A 26,551-nucleotide genomic window follows, 5' to 3' on the forward strand; every position below is an offset into this window, starting at 1 on the left:
GGGACAGGTGGCCCATGGTTCTCTGTGCCCCAGATTGCCCCCTCCTCCCCAGTCCTCTTTCCCTCAGTCCAGGATGAAGTTCCCTAGTAGATTTACACAGAGTTCTTGTGGAAATGGCTTTTCATTTTATTGTTTCACCAAGAAGGGCTGCCATCTTGATCTCTGTGGTCAGGTTTTGGTGACCTGAAGGCTATGCAATTGGGGATTTCTATTTAATAAAAAGAAAAAAATTACAAACACAAACTTAGACCTAGGGTGGTGACAGGGGCTCTTGGAAGTGGGGACCATTAGCTTTGTTAGCTTCAGGTGCAGTGGCCTCTGGCCACGAGGACCCATCCTCGTGTTCTGAAGTTGGAGGGACCAGTGGGTTCAGTGGGTAATTTAACTGAGTGTATCTCATGTTCTAGGGATTGTCCTATTTGTGCTGTGTGTTCCTTATTTGAGACAGTGAGCTCATTTAACCTCAATAGCCTCTTTAAAAAATTAGACTTTTAATTTTGTGATGTAATGTAGATTCCCATGTAGTCATAAGAGATAATATGGAGAGGGCCTATGGACCCTTTGCCCAATTTTCCTTAATGGTTCAATCTTGCAAAATTCGGGGACAATTCATTACTGACTCACTAACCCTTTGAGGTTTGTGTTATTGCCCTCATTTCTATTCATGATTAAACTGGGGCTTAGAGAAGCACACAGACCTGCACAGTTCACCCACATGGTTAATGTAGAGTCGGGTGGAACATGGGCTTGGGATTTCCAGGCAGTACCACTGTGATGGTCTGTGGCAGAGGCAGCATTCACTTGCGTGTTTATTCATTCATTCAACAAACATTTATTGAGTAACCTCTGTGTGTCAGATGCTTTAATAGGGTTATCAGATTCTTCCGCAGTACTGAGAATCAGGTAATATTTTCTGCTTTTTAATCTGAGAAAATTAGCTCTGAGAGGTTATAACCCACCCCAAAGGAAATATAGCTCATAAAGGAGGGATAGTAAATTTGTACAGTCCCCACTTTTTATGCAGGTTGTAACCTAGGCATTTTACATTTGCAAACTTCCATAATCCAGATATATTCTTGTTAGGCAAGGATTTTTTTTTTTTAATTGAAGTATAGTCAAGTTTACAATGTTGTGTCAATTGCAAGGCGCTTTTTTTGAATTTTGAGTTAAAAATATTTTTTTGAGTAGGGTAATTAGGTTTGTTTATTTGTTTGACTTTTTAAAATGAGATACTGGGTATTAAACACAGGACCTCGTACTTGCTAAGCACGTGCTCTACCACTGAACTGTACCCTCCTCCCCAAAGCAAGTTATCTTATCCATTATTCTGCAGCTTAGGAGTTCAAATAAATTGGAGTTGAAATCCAGATGTTTTGATCCCACTGTGGTTCTTTTCTTTATATTCTGCTTAAAGGGGTGTGGAAAGCAGTTCCTTTGTTCATTTCTTTATTCAGCAGTTTTGAGCACTGACTTTGCATCAGGGTCTGGCTAGGTGCTTGGAACAGAAAACAAGAAATGACCCTGCTCTGCATGGGCAGGAAGCCTGGACCAAAAGCTGGGTAATGTGATCCGACCTACGGTAGCCATGTGCAGACACTGAGGATAAACTGTATCCCCGGCTTTGCTTGGGCTTCCCTTGCCTTCTGGCTGGTACACACCAGGTCACCACAACCCAGAGGGGCCACAGCCCACAGCCCACAGCCCACAGCAGAGTATGTATATTGATCTCCTCTCCCCTCTCAGCAGGGGCTGCAACATGAGCATCCCTCTCTACGTGCAGTGCCCTGAGAACGACCAGATTCTCCCTGTGCTGATCCAAGCCATTGGGATCATCTCAGAGGAGAATTTCTTTTGCATCTATAAGCAAATCTCTTTGGTGAGCCAAATCAGCCCGTGCGGCTCCCATTGGGCACTCTGTATCCACTACAGGCACCACTATGCGCCTGAGAATGGGTGGAGAAACTTCCAGGCCCACAGCAATGTAGTGGGCCTTGTCACCATTACTGACTGCCTCTCGGCTAAGGCCTTCGAGAAGCTCCACGTGCAGAGGAGCTGTATGGCACCACGCTTAATGACTCTCAGCTCTTTGTCTTTGTGCTGCATGGGGAGGTAGACGAGCAGACACGCACCGACGTGGCCTTCAATCTACGAGGACTGCAGGCTGGTGGAGAAGAGGATCGAGGACTTCACTGAGTCACTCTTCATCTTGCTCAAGTACAAGTGGCTGTATAGGGCCCCCAACAAGTCTGGGGACAAGATCCCCCTCCTCTGCACCTTGTTTGAGAAGGAGTTCTTCATGGGACTGGACACAGACAGCAGGTAAGTCTACCTGGAAGCCCGGCCACCCTGGCTGTGTGAAGGGTTGCTTCCCTACATCCAGGAAGGGATCAGCAAGGAAGAGGGCTGTCTTGTAGCCAAGGGTGGAGGGAGGTGCAGCCCGCCGGTTTACAGACATTTAAAAGTGAATCCGCCTTTGTTTCAGAGAGATCCTTTTATGGTTATTGTGGACACTTTCTCCCGCTTTTCAGCCAGGACCCCTAGTGGGACCCCTGGAGTTGCTGTCCAATAGAGTAGCCAAAGCCACTGATGCTAGGAGCGCTGGGGAGGAGGCTGGTCTGAGCTGACATGTGCTGTAGGTCAAATGCACATCAGACGCTGAGAGTTATCTAGTAAAAGGAATGTAATCTACCTTGTTACTTTCTATATTGATTACATGTCAAAATGATAGTATTTTACATAGAGTAGAATAAGTAAGGTCTGTTCTTAAAATCAGTTTCTAGTATTTGTTTTTTGTTTGTTTATTTCTTTGTTTACTTTTTAAATGTGGCAAATGGGAAACTTTTTACATGGATCTCATTTCATTACTGTTGGGCAGCCTTTCCTGGGACAGTCTCATCCCTTTGCTTATAGATAAGATGCTGAATCCCGAGATGCAGAACGAGGCTCTGGTTGAGCTGAGGGTGGAGCCGGTGTCTCCTGACTCCTAGGCCCAGCACCTGCACAGCTCAGGCCCTCTATTCATGCCCGACAGCCACCATGCAAGGTTAGGACATCAGAAACACTACCAGGGACTTCCAAATGAACTACTTACACAGGAAAAGGCGTGTCACGGAGTATGGGACAGAGCAGGGAAAGGTTCATCTTCACTTTGTCCCTGTGATTACGTCAAAGTCCTCACATTGCCTCGAAAGTGCAGACGAGTTCTTCTGGGCTGCCTAACCCCCATCTTCTGCTCTGTTTCCCCGTGTGTCCATCGTGTTTTCCCTCTGGCAGGAGAGGTTGAGTTGCCTTTGCCGAGAGGTGGTCCCCCTTTGCTGGGGAGAGTGAGGGAAGCTGTGTCCCCCTGGCCTATGGCCTCAGGCCTTGAGTCTGGAGAGCGCTCATGGCGGTCCCACAGGTGACGGTCGGAGGACCTGGCGTGTGCTGCCGGGCCCGCTGTGGAGGCGGTGCTCTGTGATTCTTGAACTTACCTAAGATCAGATCCTACTTTCTGGTTGTTGGTCAGTTGGAGGATAAGATTGCAGAGAATTGATAAAAAGAAAGTCCAGACCAGCCCTGTGAGTGAGAGGCACAGGGGACCCGAGTCCCACCTGCCTGTGGTGCCTGGCAAACTCTGGATGAATTTTCAGTTCCTTCCCGGACATTCCTCTATGGCTTAAGGAAGGGGCAAGGCATGTCGTGGCCATGATCTGCACTTGTCCTCACAGGGCCCTGTGATCTACATGTCCACACTCCCCTTCTGCTACTTGGAGATGAGGTGGCAAGTTTAGGAGCCTGGGAACTGCTGAAGGCACAGCTGCCAGCACCGGGCCACTCCCAGACTGGCTCCATTCACCTCACCTGTCACCTCCTGCTGAGCCCCCAGGCGTTAGTCCGGGTAGGTGCATCGGTGCAACGTAAGCAGGGACTGTCTTCACCCCCTGCACAGACCGGTGGGTGAGCAGTGGAAGCCTGGAGCCCTGCCCCAGCCCCTTGTCCAGTGCCTCCTCTTTTGTCATAGGAGGCACTGGTGAAATGTTTGCTCAGCAACTGCTTGACTCTGAGTCTGTAGACCCACCAGAGAATGCCAGCTTGTTTTTGCCTTTTGAAGTCTGTCCTTGGGATTTGGCAGAGTAGCTGGATGTGTGCTTAGCCCACAGTGTTTGACACTGTCACCATTGTTTACCCAGAACCTCGTGTATCAGTCATGGTTCTCGGCATCAAAATACAGCAGCGCATTAAACCTCCCTCCTGGTGGGTCTGTCTGTTTTGGTACCATAATGTCTCAGCCAGCATCTGAACGTCAGTGAGATAACACAGCCAGTGAGCTCGGGTCAAGCACGTTCTCCTCCAGTCACTTTTACTCCATTGTTCCTTTTACTATTCTGCAGTCATTAATTTATAAAACAATGCTTTGGTGCAGGAGCAGAGCCTAATTCTCTCCTGCTGCTCTTGGTGGGAGTGAGTAAAACTTTCCAGCCTGAAATGCAACCACATTTTGTAGCTCAAAAGCTATCTAGACGCTGTAGGTGGAAATTTGGTTTGGGGCTCTGACCACGTTGGTGTCCCCCGGCAGCGCCGATCCCCACAGGCCCCTGCCTTCCCTGGAGCAGGAGGTGAGGGTGGGTCTCACCATCCCCATGTCCCTGTCCTCATCACACTCACGTAAGATCTTGTACAGGCTGTCAAAGTCACTTTTGTTATTGTTTCTTTCTAATTTTCGCTTGTTCCTCTTTTCCTTTTTCTTTTTTCCTTTTTCTCTTGTACTGCCCTGTGAGCATGTTGCATCTGAAAAGGTGGGCTGTGCACACCCTGCATTGGAAATAGCTAGATCGCCCTCCGTGCTGTCTCTATCGCTTTGAAAAGCAAAAACTTAACAGCTGCCTTGATCCATGTATTATCCTAGTCAACTTTTTATTTTCTAATTTTTTGGAATATTTGCTTTGTTAGCACATCACCCACTGGTGTTTGATACCTGTTAAAATCTTTGCTTTGAGGAACCTGTTTGGTCCTCCTTATATTTGGTGACAAATGCGCCCTTATTAAATTTGTTTTGAAGAAGTGAGATGCGAATTGATTTAGGCTGCTGCTGAGGGATTCTTTTCATGGAGTATTTAAACTTGGAAAGTCAAAGTCTGCAGCACCTTGCTCGATTCCTGCTTTTACACAAAAGTGCTTAGCACACGGTTCCTGGCTGTCGCTGTGTGACGTGCGTGATGGCGCTTACTGGCCTGCGGTCACTGGTGAGGAGGAAGTGGCAGGCTCGGGGGTGAGCAGCTGTTGGAGGAAGCAGTCACCGTTTTGTTAATTAATTTTTTCTTTTTTTTGCATTTTACTTCCCGTGCCATTTACTTTACTTTGCCTTCATAAAGGGACAGTACCGGGTCTATAATCCATGCCACTCTTTTTTTCCCTGTACGAGGCTGGTTTTTTTGAGTATCAGGAAAACATGGCCTTCTCCAAAGAGGCTGGCTCACCTGGATCTGGTGGACAAATGGACCGCTAAAGGGGACCGTATGTTCTACTCTGCTTCATCCAGTGGGCATTCAGAGCCGGGTCTGTGGTTTGCCTCAGCAGCCGTGCAGGCCTCCGGATACCGGCCTTTACTTTTAACACACGTTTGCAGTAAATATCTATCTCTGTGTCTGTTGCAGCTGACGTCCACAACTGACAGCCATGTCGTTAGTTTTCGATAGTGAGACCCCAACACCACAGTCAGCTGTGAAGGAAGATGCTTTGGCCGAACTAGGACCTTGCATTCTCACCCCTACCATGGTTCATCTCCCCCAGGGGAAGGGTTTGGCCACCACCATCATGCTGACCATGAGGCCTTGTTTCTCCCTTCATGCTCTGGTCCAAATGTGGACATTGCGTTTTTCACTGACTTGGTATCGCTTGAGACAGGCCAGACTTCCTGAAATAGTCCATCACATTCTGGGTGGGGAACAGAACAGAAGTAAGTGTTGCAAATAGAAGGAGTCTAGGCTGTCCAGGTTGGCAAATGCAGGCTGGGGTCTGTGATTGGTGGGCTGTGCCCTGGACACAGGCCTTTCCCGTGGCTCCTGAGAGCCCAGGGGTCAGAGTGAGAACAGCCTTGCCTGGATTCCTCCATCCTCATCTGCTCACTGGCAGGTGTGTCTGCTAATTAGGAGATCCCCCAGACCTCGGGTCCTTCAAATCTCAGACCACGGGAGAACCTTGAGTCCCTTCTCCTAGGCCTCCTGTGTGAGAATCCAGTGCCTTCTGAGGTCACCATCGGCAGGAGATGCCTCCTCCTCCAGGGAGCACCCTGCGGAGGACTGTGATTCACTGCACCTTGCTGTGAGCTTGTGGGGTTACGGCCATGGTCCCTGCAGAACCGGACATGACAGGCTTAGCGACAGAAATAACAGGACTGATTCCAGGGCAGGGCTGGTGGGAGGGAACAGGGGAAATTGAATGTGACCTCAAACACCTAGGTGGGTGCTGGGGCTGTTACTAAAATGGGGAGTCTGGGAGGTACCTGCCAGGAATTGAATTCCAGAGTAAATGGTGGACATGAGGCATTTTTAAGATGTCATTTGTCATCGAAGTTAGGACTTCAAAAAGGCACTCGGGTCTATGAGCCTGGGGCTCAGCTGAAGGTGCCGGACTAGAGATACACGTTGGGATTCGTCCTTCTTAGCTGGTGTTCACAGCCTTACATGTGGTTTAGCTCTTCTCAAGAGGTGCAGATGGAGGCTGAGGGAGGGCAGGGCTTTGCCTCGGTTGGAGGAAAGCCCAGACAATGAAGCTTTGGTGTGTCAGTCAGCGGCATTTGGGATTTTCAGAGCAATGCCATTTATCCTTAAAGGGCCGGGTGGTGGGCAGGCCAGCCAGGATGAAATCTAAAGGAGGGTCGTGGCCACGTGTGCGACTTGGGATGATGCAGAGGCTGCAGGGTCCGGGAGGGGAGACTCCTCAGAAGCTGGAGTTGGAGTGGGGAGTAGGGAGAAGGTAGTCACACTTACCCATCAGGGAGGGAGGCCTAGGGAGTCCCCACCCTACCGGACTCTCTTTCCCATGAACAGAAGGCAATCAGACAGAGGATCTGAGATGAAAAGGGATGGGTGCTAGGAGGGGAGCCAACCTGGAGAATGGTGCTTGGACAGTTCTGGAATAGTCTCCCTCCAAAATAGAGTTAAAAAAACCCAGACTCTAAAGAATATTGATAGTAACTGGGGAGGAGGCAGTTTTTCTGGCCTCCTAAGTGTAAGTCATGTATCCGGGGATACACAGAAGAATCGGGCAGTCTCTTGCGGGGGCTTGATCCTTACCAGAGGCAACAGTGCAAGTTTAAAGGGGGAGAAGGGCAGCGGAGGGAAACTAGCCAGGCCCTGTGTCAGGTACCAGCCGGCAGGCCTAATTGCGTGTTCCATTCACATCCATCCTTCCCATGGGGGCGGTGGCAGCCCCCTTTTGTGGATTGGCAAGCCTTCTCAGAGGGGTTAAGTTATTGGTCCATTTAGTGACTAGTAAATGCTGTAACAGGATTGAAGCAGGGCCTTGTCAGACTTCAAGGGCATGTTTTCTCTACTAATTCCGGTACCTCCCTGTTGTACCTGGAATGGTCAAGTAGGTCAGTTTTGGAGCCTTTCAGAAAAAGTGAGATTTAAGTGCCTCAGAACTGTTTCACAAAGCTCAGTGTTCTTTGATTGTTTGGAAGCAACGCAGTGCTTTACGCCCCACAGAGGTTAGGTCTTACTCCTTTGACAATGACGTGGTTGCAAATGACGTACAGGTGCAAAACCAGACTTAGCAGCTTCTGAAGGGGAACTCTCCAGTTCTTCCTTGATCGGCTTTCTTCCGTGGGATGTAACTCTGCTGCAGCGTAAGCCTGAGGTTTCTGTATGGATTGAGGGTTTGATAACCAATGTTAACATAAAATGATCAGATGGAGAAAATCGACGTTGGCAATTTATTTTTGGGTTTCATTAGACAAGATGCACTATTGGTTAATGGCCCATATAACGTATGAAATTGAGTACAGAACATTGCATTTCTTACTTTCTACATAGAACTGTGTTTCATTGTAAGGTTGTCTGCTTTGAAAATTCAGCTCAGCCACTAGGGCGCCTGTCAGTGTGTTGGTGTGATTGCATTTTCACAGTGCATGTAATCTGGGCTTCCTCAGCCCCAAACACTCCAGTGCAGAATCATGGGCTGTAGCCATCACTTAGTTATACAAACGCTTCTGAAACTATATGATTCCAAAAAAAAAAAAAAAAAAAAAAAAAGGAGAGAGAGAGATTGCCTTTATCAAATTTCCTTTGGAATTTAACTGCAAACTGTTGTCGAGCAGTTCTGGCTTGCTTTATATATGAAAATGTACATTTCTTTGTATGTAACTTGGTTTTTGGACTAGAACACCAAGCTCTTGCTTTCCATGAGCCACAAAAATCGTAGCCAAATGACACATGTATGAAACATTTTATTCTTTTTTCTGAGAAAGAATCCTTAAATTTGGGATTTGGGCTGTGATTTTGCTTTTTGCTCTTCCCACCCCTCTTGTCATCTCACTCCTTTTTCCCATGTGGCCTCCAAGATGTCATGGTCTCAAAGGAGTGGGTGGACAAACACCACTTGGTCGCCATGCAGTGCTGCTGTAGAGGGAGCCCAGCCAAGGTCTAAAGGACATTATCAGAGAGGACTTCCTGGAAGAAATGGGCTCTACATTCAGTTCTGAGGACAGAGTAAGAGTCAGCCAGGAGAAGGAGTCAAGAAGGTGGCTCAGGTGGCAGGTGCAGCCCGGGCAGAGGCCTGGAGGTTTGTGGGTGGGGACTCATGGAGACTGCCCTCTGTGGTCCAGGGTGGATGGTGCCCTTGCTGGGGAGGACACTGGAGAGGACCTGGGAGGAGGGCTTTGGAGGAGCTTGGGTTTTACTAAAACTGACCCAGGAGGCAGTGAAGGATGTCAGCAGGAAGTGACTCTCAGGAAAGGTACTTCTGGTTTTGCTTCTGATATTCTTCAGAAAGAAGGGCCGGGACGGGCGAGAGCAGGTATGTCTCTCCATTTGAGACCCACCCCGTCATTCATTTATTCATAACACGCGCACTTCTGAGTTTCTAGTGGAGAGAGGGTGGACCCACATTAGTAAGCAAAATGTAATTGCTTCTTGGGAGCTTAGCAGTGTCAGAAGTTGACTTAACCTAGAAAGTTCTAGGAACAGAGGAACAAATTGCGGAGGTTGGAGTGAGGGATGGCTTCCTTGAGAAACAGTCAAAATGAGCCTGGAGGCAAGTGGGAAGTAAGAGCAAGTCAGGGGGTCCCTGAGGTCACTGGGGACCTGGGTACTGAGGTGAGGCTGGGCGAGCCCGGTCAGGGTCAGGGTCAGGGGTGGGGCTAGAACTCTACCAGGGAGCCTCTGAAGGGTTTGAAGTGGGGGTTGATGTGATCAAATTTGTGCTTTGGGAAGGCTGCCTTGGCTCTGTGTGTGTGTGTGTGTGTGTGTGTGTGTGTGTGTGTGTGTGTGTGTGTGTGTAGCGGGGAAGAGGGGGAGGTTGCCACCAACTGGCGGGGTCATTAGAAGACCATTCACAGGCTGGGAGGTGACCAGTGGGAGTGGGGCGTCGGGGCTGCTTGCGGACGGCAGGGGCATGTGGATGACGGATTTCCTTATAGGGAGGGCTTGTTAGTGGGGAGGCCCTTGCGGCACCTTGTGGCTGGAAGAAAACTGATGGAGGCACCCAGGTGGACTTTCCTCTTCTCTCCTTCCCTGCCTTGGCTGATGATCTTAGCTCAGCCAACATTTGGAACAGAAGAGGCAAGTTCTAGGGTAGCCCAGTACTTTGTTGCGCTCGTTCGACTGAGATCTGATAGGACATATGTTTGTTTTCAGATCTGCATGTTCACTTAGCTAGAAACGTCCCGTCTTTTGGATTTTTATAGGGGTTTTTATTCTTGATAAAGATTGCTTTCTTGGTGAAAGGAAATTTAATACAGCTGTTGTTTTTCTCAAAAAGAAATTATATCTTTTAAGAAATTTAATATTCAAAAGAATCGGAATATTTAAAAATGATAAAGTAACGTTTTGGTATAGTTTCTTTGGTTTCTGAGTTAATGTGGAGTTAGAGCCTTTGCATTACTTAATAGCACATCCTTGTCTGTATTTAAAGAGCTGTTAGTGAGCGCCCCAGGCCCCACCTCTCAAAGCATCATTAAAGTTTGCTCTGAAATAGTGAGGTCATAAAAGTCTTGTTTGCAGAAGCCAAACAGTTGGTTTATAATATGCAGCATAGCTCCCTTTATAAAATAATAATAGGATCAACATTAAGAAAGTGGAAGATAATTGAATTTTTTTAAAGCTGAAACATAAACTTTCTTGTGCTAATATTGCAACTGGAACTTTTGAAAAGAAAAATCCTTCTGTAATGTCATCTACATGGAATACATATATGCGTTACACGTTTGAAAAGTAACTGCCCAGTGGTTTTTGGATTCAGGAGAATTCAAGCGGAGATACTGGCAGTGACGTTGCTGGTTTTCAATGGAAGAGCCTAAATTTGCCTTCTTAGCTTTTTTTTTTTTTTTTTTTTTTGTAGTGAGAGGGTTGAGTAGTGCTTTGCCAGCATGATTTTGGGGTAATTTGGGAGTAAATGTCATGCACCAGCAGTGAGATATTTCCATGCACTTTAATTTCTGGACATCAACAGGGCACATGTGGGGTTTGTTCCTGCAAGCTGGGATGCTGCAGGACTCCCTGATCCATCACCGTTATGTCCTGAAGCTGCTCCGGTCAGTGAATGATTTTCTGTGGCTTGGAGGTAAGGTGGTCTGATGCAGATGATCAGATGTGTAGTTAAAGTGCTATTACTTGAAATAAGAGAAACATAGAAACATAGCTCTAAAAATACAGGATGAGGGAGGAGAATTGTCTGAGCTGCTTGCAGTGGGGAGTCTTCTCAGGTGACTCCTTCACCGTGATCCCTTCCAATATCCGCCCCAGCCCTGCACGGTAGTCCTGCCGAAGCAAGCAAGCACTTTGCTCAGAAATGCAGTGAATTTCCTTGTGCCTCTGTTGGTTGGCTTTTCTTTTAAAGCACATCTTGCCCTTTGTTTAAATGCCATCCCTGCTAGTCACCTCTTAAACTCATTCTTTTGGACCTCGTCCATACATAGCTGCTGAATTGATGAACAGAATGTAGTATCTCCATGTAGTGGAACATTATTCAGACGTAAGAGTGAATAAAAAAGAAAAAAATAAATAAAAGGGAAGATGAAAAAGGTCTCCTGCTTTGGGAAGTCCACCCTGACTGCTCAACCCGCCCTTTTCCCTTTGAAACCCAATCCCTTATATTCCACTATACTCTTTTTGATAGTACTTACCACCTTCTAAAAAACTTTAACGTTTTCAAAAAAAAAAAAAAGAGAGAGAGATGCTTATGCCACTTCAACATGGACGAGCCTTGATAACAGCACGTTAAGCGAAAGGAACCAGACACAAACGGCCACATATTGTTGATTTCAGTGATCTCAAATGCCCAGAATAGGCACATGCAGAGGCAGAGAGCAGGTGATGGTTGCAAGGGGCTGGGTGGAGGGCTTTTAAGGAGTGACTGTTAGTGACAGGGGGTTTCTTCTGGGGTGATGAAGTGTTCAGGAAATAGATGGTGTTGAGGGCTGCACAACCGTGAGTGAGCAGAAGACTGCTGAGCGCTGTCTCTGGGAGTGCCTGATGTTGGGGCGGCTTTATTCTTCTCACCCTGCAATGTGAAGAGTCATCTTGTGCTGAGGCCGTTCTACTCCTGTGAGTGGTGAGGGTCAGAGACTTTGTAGAGTCATGTTTCTTTTTCCCCCTTGGTGAGTGTAGGCAAAAAAGGTTTAAGCCTGAGAAACTACTCCATCTGCAGAAATGTCTTTCAGTTTTGCATGATGTAAAAATCTTGAGAGCTTTTTAATCGTTGAGGACAGTCTGTGGGGGGAAACATCCCGTGAAGCCTAGGTGAGACCTGGAAGAGCCGTGCATCCCTCCATGACACGGGTGGGGATTTAAACCCCGTTCAGGCAGTGAAGGGCCCAGACCCGTGAGCGGAGTTGACAGTCATGAATACTTACGTGTATCCGCTGCTTCATTTTGGATGTTAATTTCAAGCTGAGTCAGTTTGTGGCAGCAGCCTCATCCTACATCAGGAATTTATAGTATCTGCTCTTTGTGAAGGCCAGACAGACTTGATTATTTAACAGTCTCTCTTGAATTGATATCTCAGATTCCTTTGTCAAAAGAAAAACAGCAGAAATACAGACATCCTTTAATAACAATGTGACCTGGAACGGGTTTAGTCTCAGTGCCTCAGTGGCCTTATCTGCGGGTGGAGAAGATGATAACAGTGCTTCCCTCAGATGGTGAGGGGGGAGTGAGAAGCACAAATGGAGGACTTAAACGAGATGCTCATGAATGACCGAATTTAGTGCTCTCAGCCTGGTGAGGCCTCAGGGGCAGAGATGTCAGTACACAGCAGTCCTAGCCGGAGCTCGATCCGCGTTGGCAGCTGTTACGATCAGTATCACCAATGTGGGTTATCAGGTAGTTTTAAGACTTGGTAATATGAATTCATGAATAATGTTAAAAGAGTAGACAACTCAGATCCAGTTTACATAGTTCTCAAGATTTCCTCTGAGAAATGGAAGTTTTTTCCCCATCTTAAATCTGAGTTGAGTCTCTAAAAAAATTCTGTATTCCTCCAACTTTTTGCTTTAATTCTCCATTTCTTAAAAAAATGTTTTTAAATGGAGTTATCGGGGACTGAACTGAGGGCCTCATGCATGCTAAGCACATACTCTCCCAAATGAGGTAAAATATCCCCCCTGATTTTTTTTAAACTTTACTTTCTTAGTAATCAGAGGTTAGAGGCCTCTAATACTTTTTCTGGAGACTTGTCCATGAACTTGTAAATCTATAATTAATGGACAAAATTTGGTTTATTAAAAAATCAATAGAATATTCTGCAATCCACTCCAAAAGGAAATGCTGTTTGACTTAAAGTGTTTCTCCTTTATGGTGATTTCTACTTTTTGGTCTAGCTTAATTTATTAACAGCCATCCTCACCATCATAATGACCAACTCGCTGTGAGTGGACACATACCTAAAGTCAAAATGCTTTCCTCATGTTTTACTTCATAGCAGGTGTTTGAGCGTAGGTATCAGTGTCTCCTTTTTTGCAGCTGAGGGATTGAGAGACGGGCCAGCTTGTCCCAAATCACACGCAGCTGGCGGTGGCTAGCTCGGTGCTGGAATCCAGTCTGCACAGGATGCATTCTCAATTGCTCCTCTAATCAGCATCCCATTGAGTGGTTTCCCGAACTCCTGTGAGTCCATAAATGACCGATTTTAGCGATCTTAGCCTGATGAGTTCTTCAAAGGAGAGACACCAGTGAGAATGTGAGACAGAGTGGCATAAAATAAAATTGTACATTTTCACAAATGATTTATTCTCAGGTAATGACTTAAAATTAATATTTTTTTGTTTTAGTGCTCTGTAAGCACTAAAAACAAATCATTAAAAGTAATTGTAGTGCAAAAGAGAAGTGGGCTTTGAACGTCCAACCGTTGCTAATGATGTTACTTGTTTTTCTCTAGGGGAGCTTATTGACTGAAAAATTTACAAAGACTGAATTGTTTTTATGTAGTCTTAGTATGGAAGAAAAGATTGTCAGTGAGTATTGTAAGTAAAATCCTTACTCTTTCCTTTCCTGATGATGAATATGTTAGTTGTTTTCATGGCTTAAGTACATTTCGTCATTTGTGAAATTTGAGTAATATCGTTTACCTTGTCTGACTGTGAGAGTTAGACGCGTTGTATACAAAGCACCGTAGAGGTGCTTAATAAAAATGTACTGTCACAATGACTGATACTTTAGAAGTATCAACTCTGAATACTAAAAAGGGTAGCTTATTCCTGATGCATATTCATTATGTATATATATGATATTTATGAATATGGATTAAAGTAACAAGGATTCAGTTTTCTTTTCTTTTAGGGCAGTATGAAGTTTTAATGAAATCTGTATCATTCTAGTGAGACAGGGACTAGTTAAATTGCCTTAAGCAGAGGACCTTGAAAATTATTTACACAGAATGTGTATTGTTACAACTCAGAATTCCTGTTGTCCTGTAACCATCCACTCAGACATTTAAATTCCTGGGATTCTGACCAGAACCATTAAGTTTAGAAAAATCCACATTGATCATTTTCAGGGAATAAGCTTCTCTGTTTTGTGATTAAATAAAATTTTGATTTTTTTCTGCACTCTTAACAGGTTTTAAAATATCAAAATTTTGATTTCACATGTCACTTTTTTAATAGAGAGAATAAAGCTTATGCTGTTTTAATATCTAAATAAAAGTTTTTGTATTTCAACAAACTTGTATGATTTCCTGGCTCTTTGAGGAATATTTTGCAAGATACTTAGATTACCTACTGTTGGAAAAATACAGACGTGACTTTTATGAATATAGGCCTATTACGGATCTGTTGGTTTTTGCTACAATGCAAGACATGAGGCCTAGGAGAGCTTTGCTGCTGATTGACAGGAGGACAAATCCAAAGTCTCAGTCTCCCATCCTGTAAAATGAAGTGTCTGGACTTGATTCTTTCCTCTTCTAAGATGAGTTTCCATGAGCCTATATCTTTTGTTTATATTCAGGAGTATTAGCAATGTCAGATAAAATACTGAATACTCCTTCCTTCCCCCGAACCAAAGTGCAGTATGTGCTACATAAGCTTTTAGTTATCTGATTCTCGTTTCTCATCCTACAGGCAATTTTTGTGTTGCATCTTTCCCGGCAACCTGGAAGGTCTTTTTAGCCATAGGTGGCGCTGTTGCACCTTCTTACACTCTTAATTTTCCTGTTTGTAAAAGAAGGCTTAAACAACGTTATTTTATTTTGATTACTTTGCTTAATGCTTCAGAATAGCACAATGTCCATTGTGCCTGTCTAACTGGAAAAATTATTCTGCTTATATCTTAGTTTTATTCTGTCATCTCGCTGTGAACATTTCAGACTTGCTGTGCAAACAATGGCAAAATCGGAGTTTTCTTCCAGTGTTAGAAACCAGTGAGCCGGGATTTTATAAAAGAGCTAGAAGTGGCCTCTGGAGCAACTTAAAGCTAAAAAGTGTGTTGAGTTCCCTGAGTATTGACCCCGCCGCTGTGTGTTAATTGGTGGGAGATGATTAGGTACATATACGAAGGGGTGTAGTTTTTTGACTTGGGTTTGCGTGCACATGCTGCCACTGAACCACGTGAGCCTGAGTCAGTTCGTTCTGAGTTTTTCCCTCGTCTGTGAGATGGGGACGCTCATATCTGCTTTGTAGAATTGTGAGAATTAGAAATTATGTAAAGTGTTTACCACAGTGGGTATGTCAAGAGGGCTCTTAAACTTTAGCTGCTGTTTTATGTGAAGCCATCATTTGATGGTCTTTGGCAATTACTAAGAAACAGGTAAATAAGAAAAGCTGGTTTTATGATGAAAGATATTTGAGGAGGTTCTATAATTTCTATACCCATAGTTTAGCATCAGCAGAGTCAGAACTGTTACACAGTCGCCCTGAACCAACGTTAAGCTACAGAATTTTTTGTTACTTCATATATGTTGGGGCCTATGGGGATCCAATACTTATACACATGTTGTCTCCAGCAGCCAACTGAGAGATGACACAAAAGACTAGGCAGGCGATAAGTGTCTTCTTTGTTACTGATGAAGCCACGTTCTCCATGAACTTCAGGGCTGTGGGTAAATGAGTGTCATGATACTGTGTCCCAGAAGTAGAGACTTACCCTGTCCCAGGTAGCTCTGGACCACAGCGAGCCTTCCCTTGAGAGGATCAGCCCCATAATGCACAGGGCTGTTCTGCCATGGAGCTGAGAATCACAGGTGCTTCCCAAGGGTGGCCAACACTGGAGGGAAAGGAAGGGTTTCACATGCCCTGCTTGTCTCCCTGGAATCACAACTCACTCTGTTAGTGTGAGGAGGGCTAGCTGTGGGCCAGCGGTCAGGGGTATGAAGGGAGAAGCACTCTCCATGGCCCAGAGGAGTGGGGAGGAGGCATCCCCTCATTCAGTTTAAACAGGTGGTGGGATGGAACAGAAGGGTGGACCCCAAGAGTTTATAAAAGTAGAAATAAGATTTTCCTTTGGGACTTAGTCTAGCCAGGAAACACAGCAGATGATTAGAAAGGAGACTTGTAAACCACTGTAATATTAAGTTGACATTTGTTGAGCACCAAAAATGTGCTACATTCATTTCTGAGCATTTTACAGAAATGAATCCTTCAATCTTCTCAACAAGCGAGTAAGAAAGGTTTGATTGTTATCCCAGTTTTACAGTGTGGAATTTGAGGCACACAGAGGATAAGTTGGCCAAGGTCACAAAATTAGTTAGTGGCAGAGCTAGTATTTTAACCCTGGCTGTCTGGTTTTGAGGCTTCTAGAATGGGCTTTGGGTGTTTATATGTATCTGCATCCTTGGATTTCTGAACGTCTGTGCATCAGTTAGCCCAGAAAGGACAGAGAAAGGAGAGTCACACAGGTGCTCACAGTCGTGTCTCGGCCACTGTCCATGAAGAGTGCACCGTGATTAGCGTTGTTTTCCAGGCAGTAGATCTGTTGGTATAACAGAAATTTAGTCCATTGAATTTATCTAGAAACCCTTCCTGCTCTGCTTCTGTCCACGCTTGCCATGTGACTGCCTGCCCGTGATTGGGCCATTGAGGAGAACATGTACTGATGGTTGAACTCTGATATTGCAGTCTGGTTCATAGTTTCACGTCTTCTGTTACATTAATAAGTTAAATTTCTGGTTTTCTTGCATCAGTCTCTCATGAGTTTGGTTAATGTGAAACCAGTCCATGGGAGCCCAGAGGTGCTGACGGTATAATGTCTGAGCACGTTGTGGCACTTCTACCCGTGCAGACCTGACTGGAGGATGTACGCCTTCCTCACTGATTTCCCCCAACAGCAGGGTCCTCTCCCACCCCTGCATGTGAGGCTGGGAGCTCTCTGAGTAGGCCAGTCAGCGGCCAAGTCCACCAATCAGAAAATGATGAAGTACCTGGAAGTGGTTTTAATAGAAGAAAAGGGCTTCCAGGTAGTCCAATGGGCTGTTCGAGTAATTTGGTGAAGAGCTCTCCACTGTCTGTGGTTGAGCTGCTTCTTTGCTGTTGAAATGTCTGGATTAGATGAAGGGATTTTAAAAAGCAGAAAGGAGTGGTTTCAGGTGGCACATCCACACTGGTGAGAAGGGATGGATGACCGCCTGTGTGAGGCATAGACAGAGTCTTACTAACTTCATAAAACAGCTTTAAAAGCTCTGCCATCTGAGTGCACTTCATAAGGGGTCCAAATCATCACTGGTCGTGCTGAGAGGGCAAGAAACTGATCATGGCAGAAAGGACACGGAGGCACCAAAAAGGTCTCAGTCGTGTTCCCTGTTTAAAGGATGTGGCACAGTGTAATATATTTGAGCTGGTTTTTCACTGAACAATTTTTTGAGTTTTCTAGGACTCCCCAGTTCCCCAAGGTTCCATGCATCTGGGTGTCCCCTCAGTGTAGCTCTGTCAGCTCTTGCCCTGGGCTGACGTGTTGTCACGGGGAGCAGGACGGTCAGTGTCCCCGGATACTCCGAGCTCCGTCTCCTCATCCACAGTGCCAGGTTTCTCTTCCGTGTCTACTTAGAAGGGTTGCTGAGAATCACACGTGATGGTTGTCAGGTGTGATTTGTGGTTGTCTCTGTGATTGGCATATAGTCAATATTTGATAGAAACTCTTGTTTTTTTATTTTAATTTTGGCTCCTAGATGGCAGTGGTTTTTAGTCTGCATTTTTTTATAACTTTACTCTTATTTTTAAATATGCACTTATTTTTATTTATTTTTTTGGAGGTACTCGGGACTGAAGCCAGGACATTGTGCATGCTAAGCAGGTGGTCTACAACTGAGTAATACCCACCCTCCTTGTCTGCACTTAAAACTACATATTGCAATACACAAAATAGCTCTTAAACACCATCATGGGACCTAGTCTCTATATAGGCAATTGAACAAGTATACTATTTCAATAAGAATAAATGTTGTTGGGACATACCTTTCTGAATCTGCTAATGTGCTTAAAAACGATCATAGCTAGTGATAAACAGAAGACTTGTATCCAGTGCTTCTTAGGGTCTGTTTTGCCATCATGGGAAATTACATACTACAGAGAAGGCTAATTGGGTCTCTTTGATATTTGGATGGTTTAGCAGATGAACAAGGCTTTCAAAAGCTGACAGTTTTGTATTTTAAACTAACTACAAAGTTATCTTCTAGAAGTTGGAAGTCCTAAGCTTGTGAAGTGCCCAGTAATCCAGAGGGAATATGTCTGTGTGTGTGAACGATTTTGTGTGTGATTTCAGGAAGGTAGAAAGAAGTTCCATATAGACTTCTGATATATTTCTCCTCTAGTTTAAGCTGTAAGCATATATTTACACAAATAAATTGATATTCTTTTGTCATTTGGCATATAGGTGGGAATAAGTCGTTCTCATACTTGTTTCAGAAGGGTTGGGGAGCATGAGCTTAGAAAACGGGAGGAGAAAGAGGCAGGGAGGCACTTCACACTTTATGCAGGATATGAGAAACAGTAGCTTTTCTTTTCTCTTTTCTCCTAAAGCAAACTGGCACTGAATTGTAACATACTATTATTCAGAATTGCTTTTCTAATGAGATACAAGTGCCTCAGATTTTTCAAGGCAACCTGAATGTTGAAATGTGTTTTAGCATTTATCTTTAAAAGTAGTTTTATTTTTCAAGTAAAAGGCTATAGCTTGTTCTTTCTTCCAGGCGGTTCATGAAGTTCTCATTGATCCAGGTACATGATCTATGTGCTTAGTTTCTTTGGGTTTTTTGTTTTTTTTTTTTAAGTGCTTGTTTCATTGTGGTGTGAATGAATGTTTAAAATTTTTGGATTTTGATCTTTAGAACATGCTGATTTATCAGAACTGTTAAAAACCTGATTGTTCTTTGGTCCTTGTTTGGTGGTTCACCCTATTTATTACTGTTGTCTGTTAAAGAGAGAAATTCTTCCTCTAGCCTGCAGATCATTAAGTGAATGGTTTGCAGTGTGCCTTTAAATTTCATTGAATGCATTGAACATGATTGTCCAGTGAATTTTGAATTGACTCATACTAATGACTTTGCTTTGTTTCTGTGGGTTTTGCTCCTCTCCACAAGAGTTTGAATTCTCTGTTGCATTTTGTATACGTGTTCTTCACAGGGGAAGAAATATTGCATTTTTTTACAGAGGTGGGTTTTCCTAACCCCTCTGAATGTCTTCTGTAATTGATACAACAATAATCTGTTATTGCAGTGCTTAATTATTTCATAAACTATTTTTTGGCTTAATCAGAAACAATGACAGAGTGATAATTAAAAATGGGAAAACCTTCCTTCCTTTGAAGAATAGAAATCAGGTGGTCAGGCTCACCCATGCTTTGTGCCTGACACACTTACTTTCATGTCATTGTGTAACATGATTCGGAGATGGAGTTTCTTCAGGTTTATAGATTTTTGTTTTAACATACGTGTTGAATTATTTCTCCAGGCTGATGTATCCTGTTGGGTTTGTTGAAAGTGCAGAAGGGAAACAAATGCTTTTTTTTTTTTTGTTTTCCGGAGGCCTGAGTTGCTGATGATAAAGAGTTGAGGGTGGGCTGAGGATCAAAGTGACACTCCCTCTACTCCCAGCTGAAATTGATGAACAATGAAATCAATTAAGTGTATCGGTATTTGACCAATAGAAGTTAGCGAGACCAAACTGGCTAGTTATGCCCAAAGGAAAGTACGGAATTCACCTGCAGAATTAGGTGCTTTACCAAGAAGAAGCAGCTTAGAGCAATCAGAAAAATCAGTCCTATTATGAGATATAAAATGAATATAATATCTTTTATTTCTGAAATTTTCTACGTTATGTTATGTAGAGCTAAAATTAAGTTTCAAGCACCAGGAGTTAAGAGTGTGGGTGGTACTGTGGGATCGTTATTCAGGGATGTGCCTGGACACTGCTAGAGTGGCTGAAGCTGGCAGGAAAACGCCCAAAGCCAGGATTTGTCACCCTAGGGTGTCCTCAATAATGGTTTCATGCGGGAGCCCATGATTGGGTTAACAAATTTTAACAGACCCCAGCTGCCTGTCAACTTTAAGAAGAAAAAAATATGCTTAGTAACTGCTTTGCAAGCAGGGGCCTGTGCATCCTCACTCCTGTCTCCTTGCCTTAAAAAGCAGAGACAATGTTTTGCTTACATAGTTGAGATTTTAGATTGCACTCTGCTCATTGCAAAGCAATGACCCATGCCCTCAGCTATAAACGCTGGGCTTGTGTGCAGTTAGATAGTCTATTATCCCCAAAACAAGGACCTAGCTGGTCTGGTGGCCTGCTTTGTAATTCACATATCTAAAGAATGTATCTTGTTCAACTCACCCCATGACTTCCCTAAAGATACACTAAGTCTTTGTACTCATGGTGGATTCTGCAATCTCTGTCTCATCCCTTCTTTCCCCAATTTCCTGCTTACTATCACACAACTGTTAATGACTTTTTCCTTTGATTATACACAATAAATATGGGAGCATTGGAGAGGCTTGTGGAGTTGGCTCCCTACTCCCTCTTGCTTTCTTGACTTTTTCCACAGAGTATTGAGTAATCATTCCCTGTAGGTAAGACTTATGCCAGCCAGAACCCACAGTTCCAGGTGAGAAGGATGCAGGCTTTATCTCTCCTACCCGAGGGAGAGAGAGTAGAGAATTGAGATCTGCTCCTCCGTGGTCCCTTCCTGCCCCAGGGCCACCCCAGTTCACCTGCAGCCTTCTGGCCTCTGCTCATAGGGTCTCTGTCCCAGGACTTACCGCAGCCTTTTCTTCCCTTGTCAACATTTCCTGTGCCTTTCAGAAGTTGGTCTCTTCTCTGCAATTCAACCCTGGCAGATGTGATGGTGGTCGGCGTGCTGGTGGGCAGTCACTTGGGGACTGCCAGGAGCCATGCTGATTCTCCTGAGTCTCTCATTCGGGGTTACAGAACTGTCGAGCACCGGAGGAAGCCCATTCACATCAGGCCAGCACAGCACTGTGTCACTTTCATTTTATTTTTGAATTTTCAGTGGATAAATTATTTGTAGCTAAGTGTTCCAGATTTTCGGCCGCCTGCTTTCCTCACCACCATTTCCTTGTTGGCTCTGGTGCTTGTTTTAAGAACCAGGTTTCTTCTCTGGTCATTTCTAGCAGCTGGACTTGCTAAGTATTTGATCTGCATTTGAAGCAGAATGCTTCTTCGTGATGTCAAGCTGATTTTCCTATTTCTGAATATTTTGTGTACACTCAGCAACTGTTTCAAGTGAAATGCTCTTGTCCAATTTCAATTAACCCATATTTGCTGATCTGCTGCTTTCATGCTGAGGGCAGTTTCTTCTTCCTGTAATAAAAGTTAGCAATTTGAATTTACTATTTGAAGGTACTGGCCCTAGGTGCTTTTGTCCTTAAGTTTTAATACAATTCACCCATTAAAATGTACAGTGGTTTTTACTTTATGCCCAGAATTGTGCATCGCAGTCAATCTTAGAATATTTTCATCCCCCAACAGGAAGCCCCGTATGCACAAGCAGTCATTCCCATCTTCCCCATCCTCCCCCATCCCCAGTCAGCCACTATTCTCTCTCTGTGGATTTGCCTGTGCTGGACATTTCATGTAAAATGAGTCATTTCATGTAAATGGAACCGTCTATTGTGACTGACTTCTTTCACACTGAGTAACGTTTTCAATCTTTGTCCACATTGTGGCCTGTGTCAGTACTATATGCTTTGCTATTGCTGAATTATATTCTACTGTATGGCTGGGCCCCTCTGTTTACCCATTCATCAGGTGATAGGCATTTTGGTTGTTTCTTCTTTTTGGCTGTGATGAATAATGGCGCCGTGAATATTCCTGTAGGAGTTTTTATGTGGACATTTGTTTTCAGTTCTCTTACTTGTGTGACCAGAGAGCAGAAATGCTGCGTCATTCATAAACCAAATGTTCAACTCTCTGAGGACCTGCCAGGCTGTTTTCCAAAGTGGCCACGCAGTGTTATATCCTCACCAGCAAGGGCTGTGAGCTCCACTTCCTCTGTGTCCTCATTAGTGCTTGTTACTCTTTTTTTTTTTTATTATAACCTATTGTAGTCAGTGTGAAGCAGTTTCTCCTAGTGGTTTTGATTTGATTTCCTTTAGAGCTAGTGATATTGAACATCGTTTGATTGTGCTTATTGGCCATTTGTATATTTTCTTTGAAAAATACATTTTCAGATCCTTTATTCACTTTTAATTGAGTTACCATTTTATTGTTGAGTTGTAGGGTTGTAGGAGCTTTTTTTTATTTGAAGATACAAATTCCTAATCAGATAAATAATTTGAATAACTTTTCTCCTGTCTGTTGTTTTTTCACTATCTGGATGGTGTCCTTTGAAGCAAAGTTTTACATTTTGATGAATTCCAATTTATCACTGTTTTCTTTGTTCCTTGTGCTTTTGGGGTAATATTTAAAATCTGAGGTATTTTATTTAAACTTTAATATATAAAATAACTTAATTCTTAGGACCATTGTAGGAGACAGGTGCTGTTGTTGTCCCCAGTCTATGGATAGGAGACTGAGATGCAGAAAATTTCACTGACATATCAGTGTCACAGCTACCCAGTGCTGTGGGAGTTCAGACCCTCATGTTTGTCCCCAGCATCTGTGCTCTTCACCAGCATGCTCCACTTCTTCCTGGAATTGTTAATAAAAAAGTCTTTCCTTTTATGATTTCTTGTTAGTTTGTTTTCTCACTGGGGACCTCATCTGCTCATTTTGTTTCAGAGATCAGTGTAGGTTTATTTTAGGTCTCATGTAGGCAGAAGCATTGCTATCAGTTTACTTCTTTATTACTCACTCTCCTGTGATGATTGTTGCTAGTTGACCTAATCAAGTCATGCTTAAGTCTTTCCTGCTCATGACACTAAAAACAGAGTCATGACTTACAGAATGCTCAAAGAAGAAATTACTTGATTGATTTCATTTTGCAACCCAATCAAACCAATCAAATAAAATCCCCGGCGTTGGCACAGATTATAAGCCCTCCAGAATAGGGTCACTGTCTTCCTTGTGTTTCACTTGTTTGGTCACAGTGTCTGGATAGTGACTTGCTGTCCAGCAGTTTTGTTAGGATACAGTGCTCGTGAATCATTGTAAGGACAGAATTTTGACAACAGACTGTGTTGTTTATTTCACGAGGGAAAAGATCATATAGAAATACTGCTCAGATCTATTTTAAAATTAAGATTGGAATTTTGAGAAGAGTTCAAGAAGCCATACAAAGCTCTTTTTCAATAATTTTAGATCTATCTTAGACACATTATGGTTACATAGCAGAGTAACTTATCAACTAGATTTGACTGGAGGAGTGCATTATTGATTATTTGTTTTAGTTGAAATACTCTACCTGGGATAAAGTAATCAGTGCCCATAAATGAACAAATATGTTTGTATTTCTATGCAACATGGGAGCAGACTTCATATGTTTCTATATAATATATATGACTGTGTCTTTTAATCTGTCTGTCAGTGTATTTATAGTTTTTCAGCAATGTTGTAACTTTAGAATTCTTCTAAGAAAATCACCCCCGATTCTAGTGCAGTTTGTACTGTGTATACTGTCTTATGCATGGGATTCCACTGTCCCCTCAGTGAGGAATTTCCTCTCCTATTGAGTTCGTAGCAGATTTAAAGGAACTGTGATTTCTAGGCCTTTGCTCTCCATGTGTTTGCAGTTGGCTGTCAATCACGATTTTCTCTTTCTTGAGTTTTCATCATTAAATTAGAATTTTGGAAATAACTATTAATATGTTGCATTGGTCTCCCTAGAAACTTGATGTGTTTGTGCTTTTCAGTTTTCAATTTATGAAAAATGTAAATGCACTCTTGTTTTTAAGTAGTCCTTTTTCACTAGATATTTGTTTAAATCTTTATAGTTAAAATATTTTTTTCCCAATGAATGAATCGGTGTGCATGTTTTAAAAGATACATTACTTTTTAGTTTTCTTATTGTAACAGTTATTTTCATTGTACAGAATTTGGAAAATAAGGATAAACACAATAATAACTTTAAAATGGCATCTAAACTCACGTGGAGATACAGTCGTAAGATTTGAAATTGAGAATTACAAGTCCTCTCACGTTGTTCTTCTTTTTCAAGTACGTTTTGGTTACTGAGACCCTCGAATTCCCATATGAATTGTAGCAGCAGCTAGTCAGTTTCTGCAGAGGAGGCCGCTGAGATTGTGATCGAGACCACGTTGAATGCACAGATCGCTCTGGGGAGCACTGCCATCCCAAGAGCGCTGTCTTCTGATCCATGAATGTGCGTGGTGTGTCTGTCCAGGTATTTAGGTCTTCTTTAATCTTTTTTCAACAATGCGTTGAGTTTACAGAGTATTATTTTACTTTTTTTTCTTTTCCTTTATACTGAGGACAAGTGTGGCAGGTACTGGGATCAGAAGTGTATTTGATCCCCGCCAATTGCTGCCACCATGGACACTGTGCTCTTGCTTTGCCCTGTGTAAGATCTTGCACAAAATAAGACCTCAGTAACTCTCTCGAATGAATGATTATATGATTGTTGGATGATGCTTGAGAGTCCTTGTGATGATGTCTTTTTCCCAGCCTTTTCCCTCTTCTTAACTATGCCCTTTCTTTTCCTTTCCTCCAGCCTGGTTTTCAGCCTGCCTGTGGTACTGATTTTCCCTGTCTGTAGACACTTCCTTTCACTGGTACATGATAATGTTACATGGGGGCTGTGGAAACTTGCTAGATGTCAAGGAAGAGCAAATCCATTGCATGCTAGTATTTTTAGACTGTGGTATTCTTTTATCAATTGAAATTAAATGAGGCACACCCCTTAGCCCTCCCGTGAGCACTTTTCACCTTCCTACAGGTGATACTGCTCTGGTTACTGCCTGTGCCCTTCCCCCAGCCTTGGTTTTGGAGTTGAGTAAGTCACCATCAGTGGAGCCCTCTCTTTAAAAGATGAAGAGAACATTTGCTCCTTCTCCCTGGTTGGGGACTTGGATGAGATGAGGTACCAGATAAAGAATGGAGCCCCCACCTCATTCTGACCCCTGCTTTTTCCGTTACTTTCTCCAGGGGAAGAGTACAATTCAACAGTATAAAGATTGATTGTGAGCTAATGAGATAGACAAGACAACCGAACATTTGTTAAATATCCTTTCATGCTGGAAACAAATGTATTATACACACAAAAAGCACACAAACCACGGTAGTACCGTGATTACAAACGTGGGTCCGAGTTCAAGTCCTGCTCTGGAGTGACCAGTCCTGTGAGACGGAGAACTGGTAGGTCGGCTTAGCCTCTCCCGGGCTTGTTTTCTGTCCTGCAGAGAAGGGGCTCGCGCGGCGTCCCTCCCCCTTAGAGGTGCTGTGGGGTGTAAATGACACGCGTGGGCAGCCCGAGCACAGCTGCTCGTTCCTCGTAAGTGCAGGATAGAATGGATTTGCGGAGACGGCTTTATGGCCCCACCGTGTAGACTCTCAGTGCTCCAAAGGGATGCCTTGTGGATTGGAGATGGGATTCTCACTTCTGTAAATACCCAATGATTGTGTTATTGGGCTCTTCTGATTTGAATCTATTCTTTAGAAAGTACATATTGTAGATATATTTTTCAAGCATGCGTGTTTTTTTCTTTTATTATTTATAGTTCTACCCTCTCATCTGTTGGTGTGACTTTTCATGGAATCCAGGAAACAGCCCTAAGCCACCTGCCTCTTCACTCTTCTCCGTGGTGGTTTTCTTCCCTGACTAGAAGAGGGTTTTGCATAGGAAATTTTCTTTGTTCCCCTTTTCTTGGAGTCTCTCTTTCTGTCTGCCCATCTCTCACCTGTCCATCTGTCCATTTCTCTACCCACTCATTCTTCTGACTTGTTCCAAGGAGCACTTCAGGAAGCTTACAGAAGAACAGATACCAAATAAACAGGTGAGAAAATGGGGCCAAGTTCAGACAGTGAGGCTAGGAGGCGAGCCTGTGTGAGGTTTGCAGGCGTGAGACACACACCTCTGCCCTGTGACTTATAAGATCAACAGCAAGAGTGTGCCTGAGGCTCCCAGCAGACACAGGGAAACAGGGTTTGTGGGAGATGCTCACTGGCTGTGAAATAAATAAGTGGCTTAGGAGGAGCCCAGCCTTTCCAGCTACTAAGGCTTAGGAGAATACTTTTAGTGTCTTCCAAAATCAGAGTATTTCATCTTTTATTTTGTCAGAGTTCTATGTATTGTTGGTTACATTCTATACCTGGAAATTTCTCCAAAACTCCTTCCCACCTGAGTCCCATGGCTTGGGAATGGGGTGGTTCTGCTCTTTGACTGTGTCTGGACAGAAACAGAAAATGACAGCCTCCAAGGAGCCTGGGATTTGTCAGTTATGTTTTGTCAGTGCTGTAGTTTTCCGAGAACGCTTTCACCGTTTCTCTCCATCTGAGGTGGCAGCGTGCTCTCTTAGCAGC

General features: G+C 43.7%; 1 non-coding gene across 4 annotated transcripts in view; it reads left to right on the plus strand.

Annotated features, from left to right (window-relative positions):
- Positions 1 to 26,551, plus strand: part of LOC116151727 (uncharacterized) — a 62,564-nt gene that overhangs the window by 3,050 nt on the left and 32,963 nt on the right. For 2 of the 4 annotated variants that reach the window (XR_010381339.1, XR_010381341.1), the window contains 4 exons: positions 2,114 to 2,319; positions 24,231 to 24,416; positions 25,178 to 25,387; positions 25,750 to 26,025. This is a non-coding gene — a transcript (uncharacterized LOC116151727). The remainder of the gene's footprint in view (positions 1 to 2,113; positions 2,320 to 24,230; positions 24,417 to 25,177; positions 25,388 to 25,749; positions 26,026 to 26,551) is intronic. The other 2 variants (XR_010381340.1, XR_010381342.1) reach the window with 2 other exon arrangements.

The sequence above is a fragment of the Camelus dromedarius genome, chromosome 6 (genome assembly GCF_036321535.1).
Source record: "Camelus dromedarius isolate mCamDro1 chromosome 6, mCamDro1.pat, whole genome shotgun sequence".
Classification (NCBI taxonomy): domain Eukaryota; kingdom Metazoa; phylum Chordata; class Mammalia; order Artiodactyla; family Camelidae; genus Camelus; species Camelus dromedarius.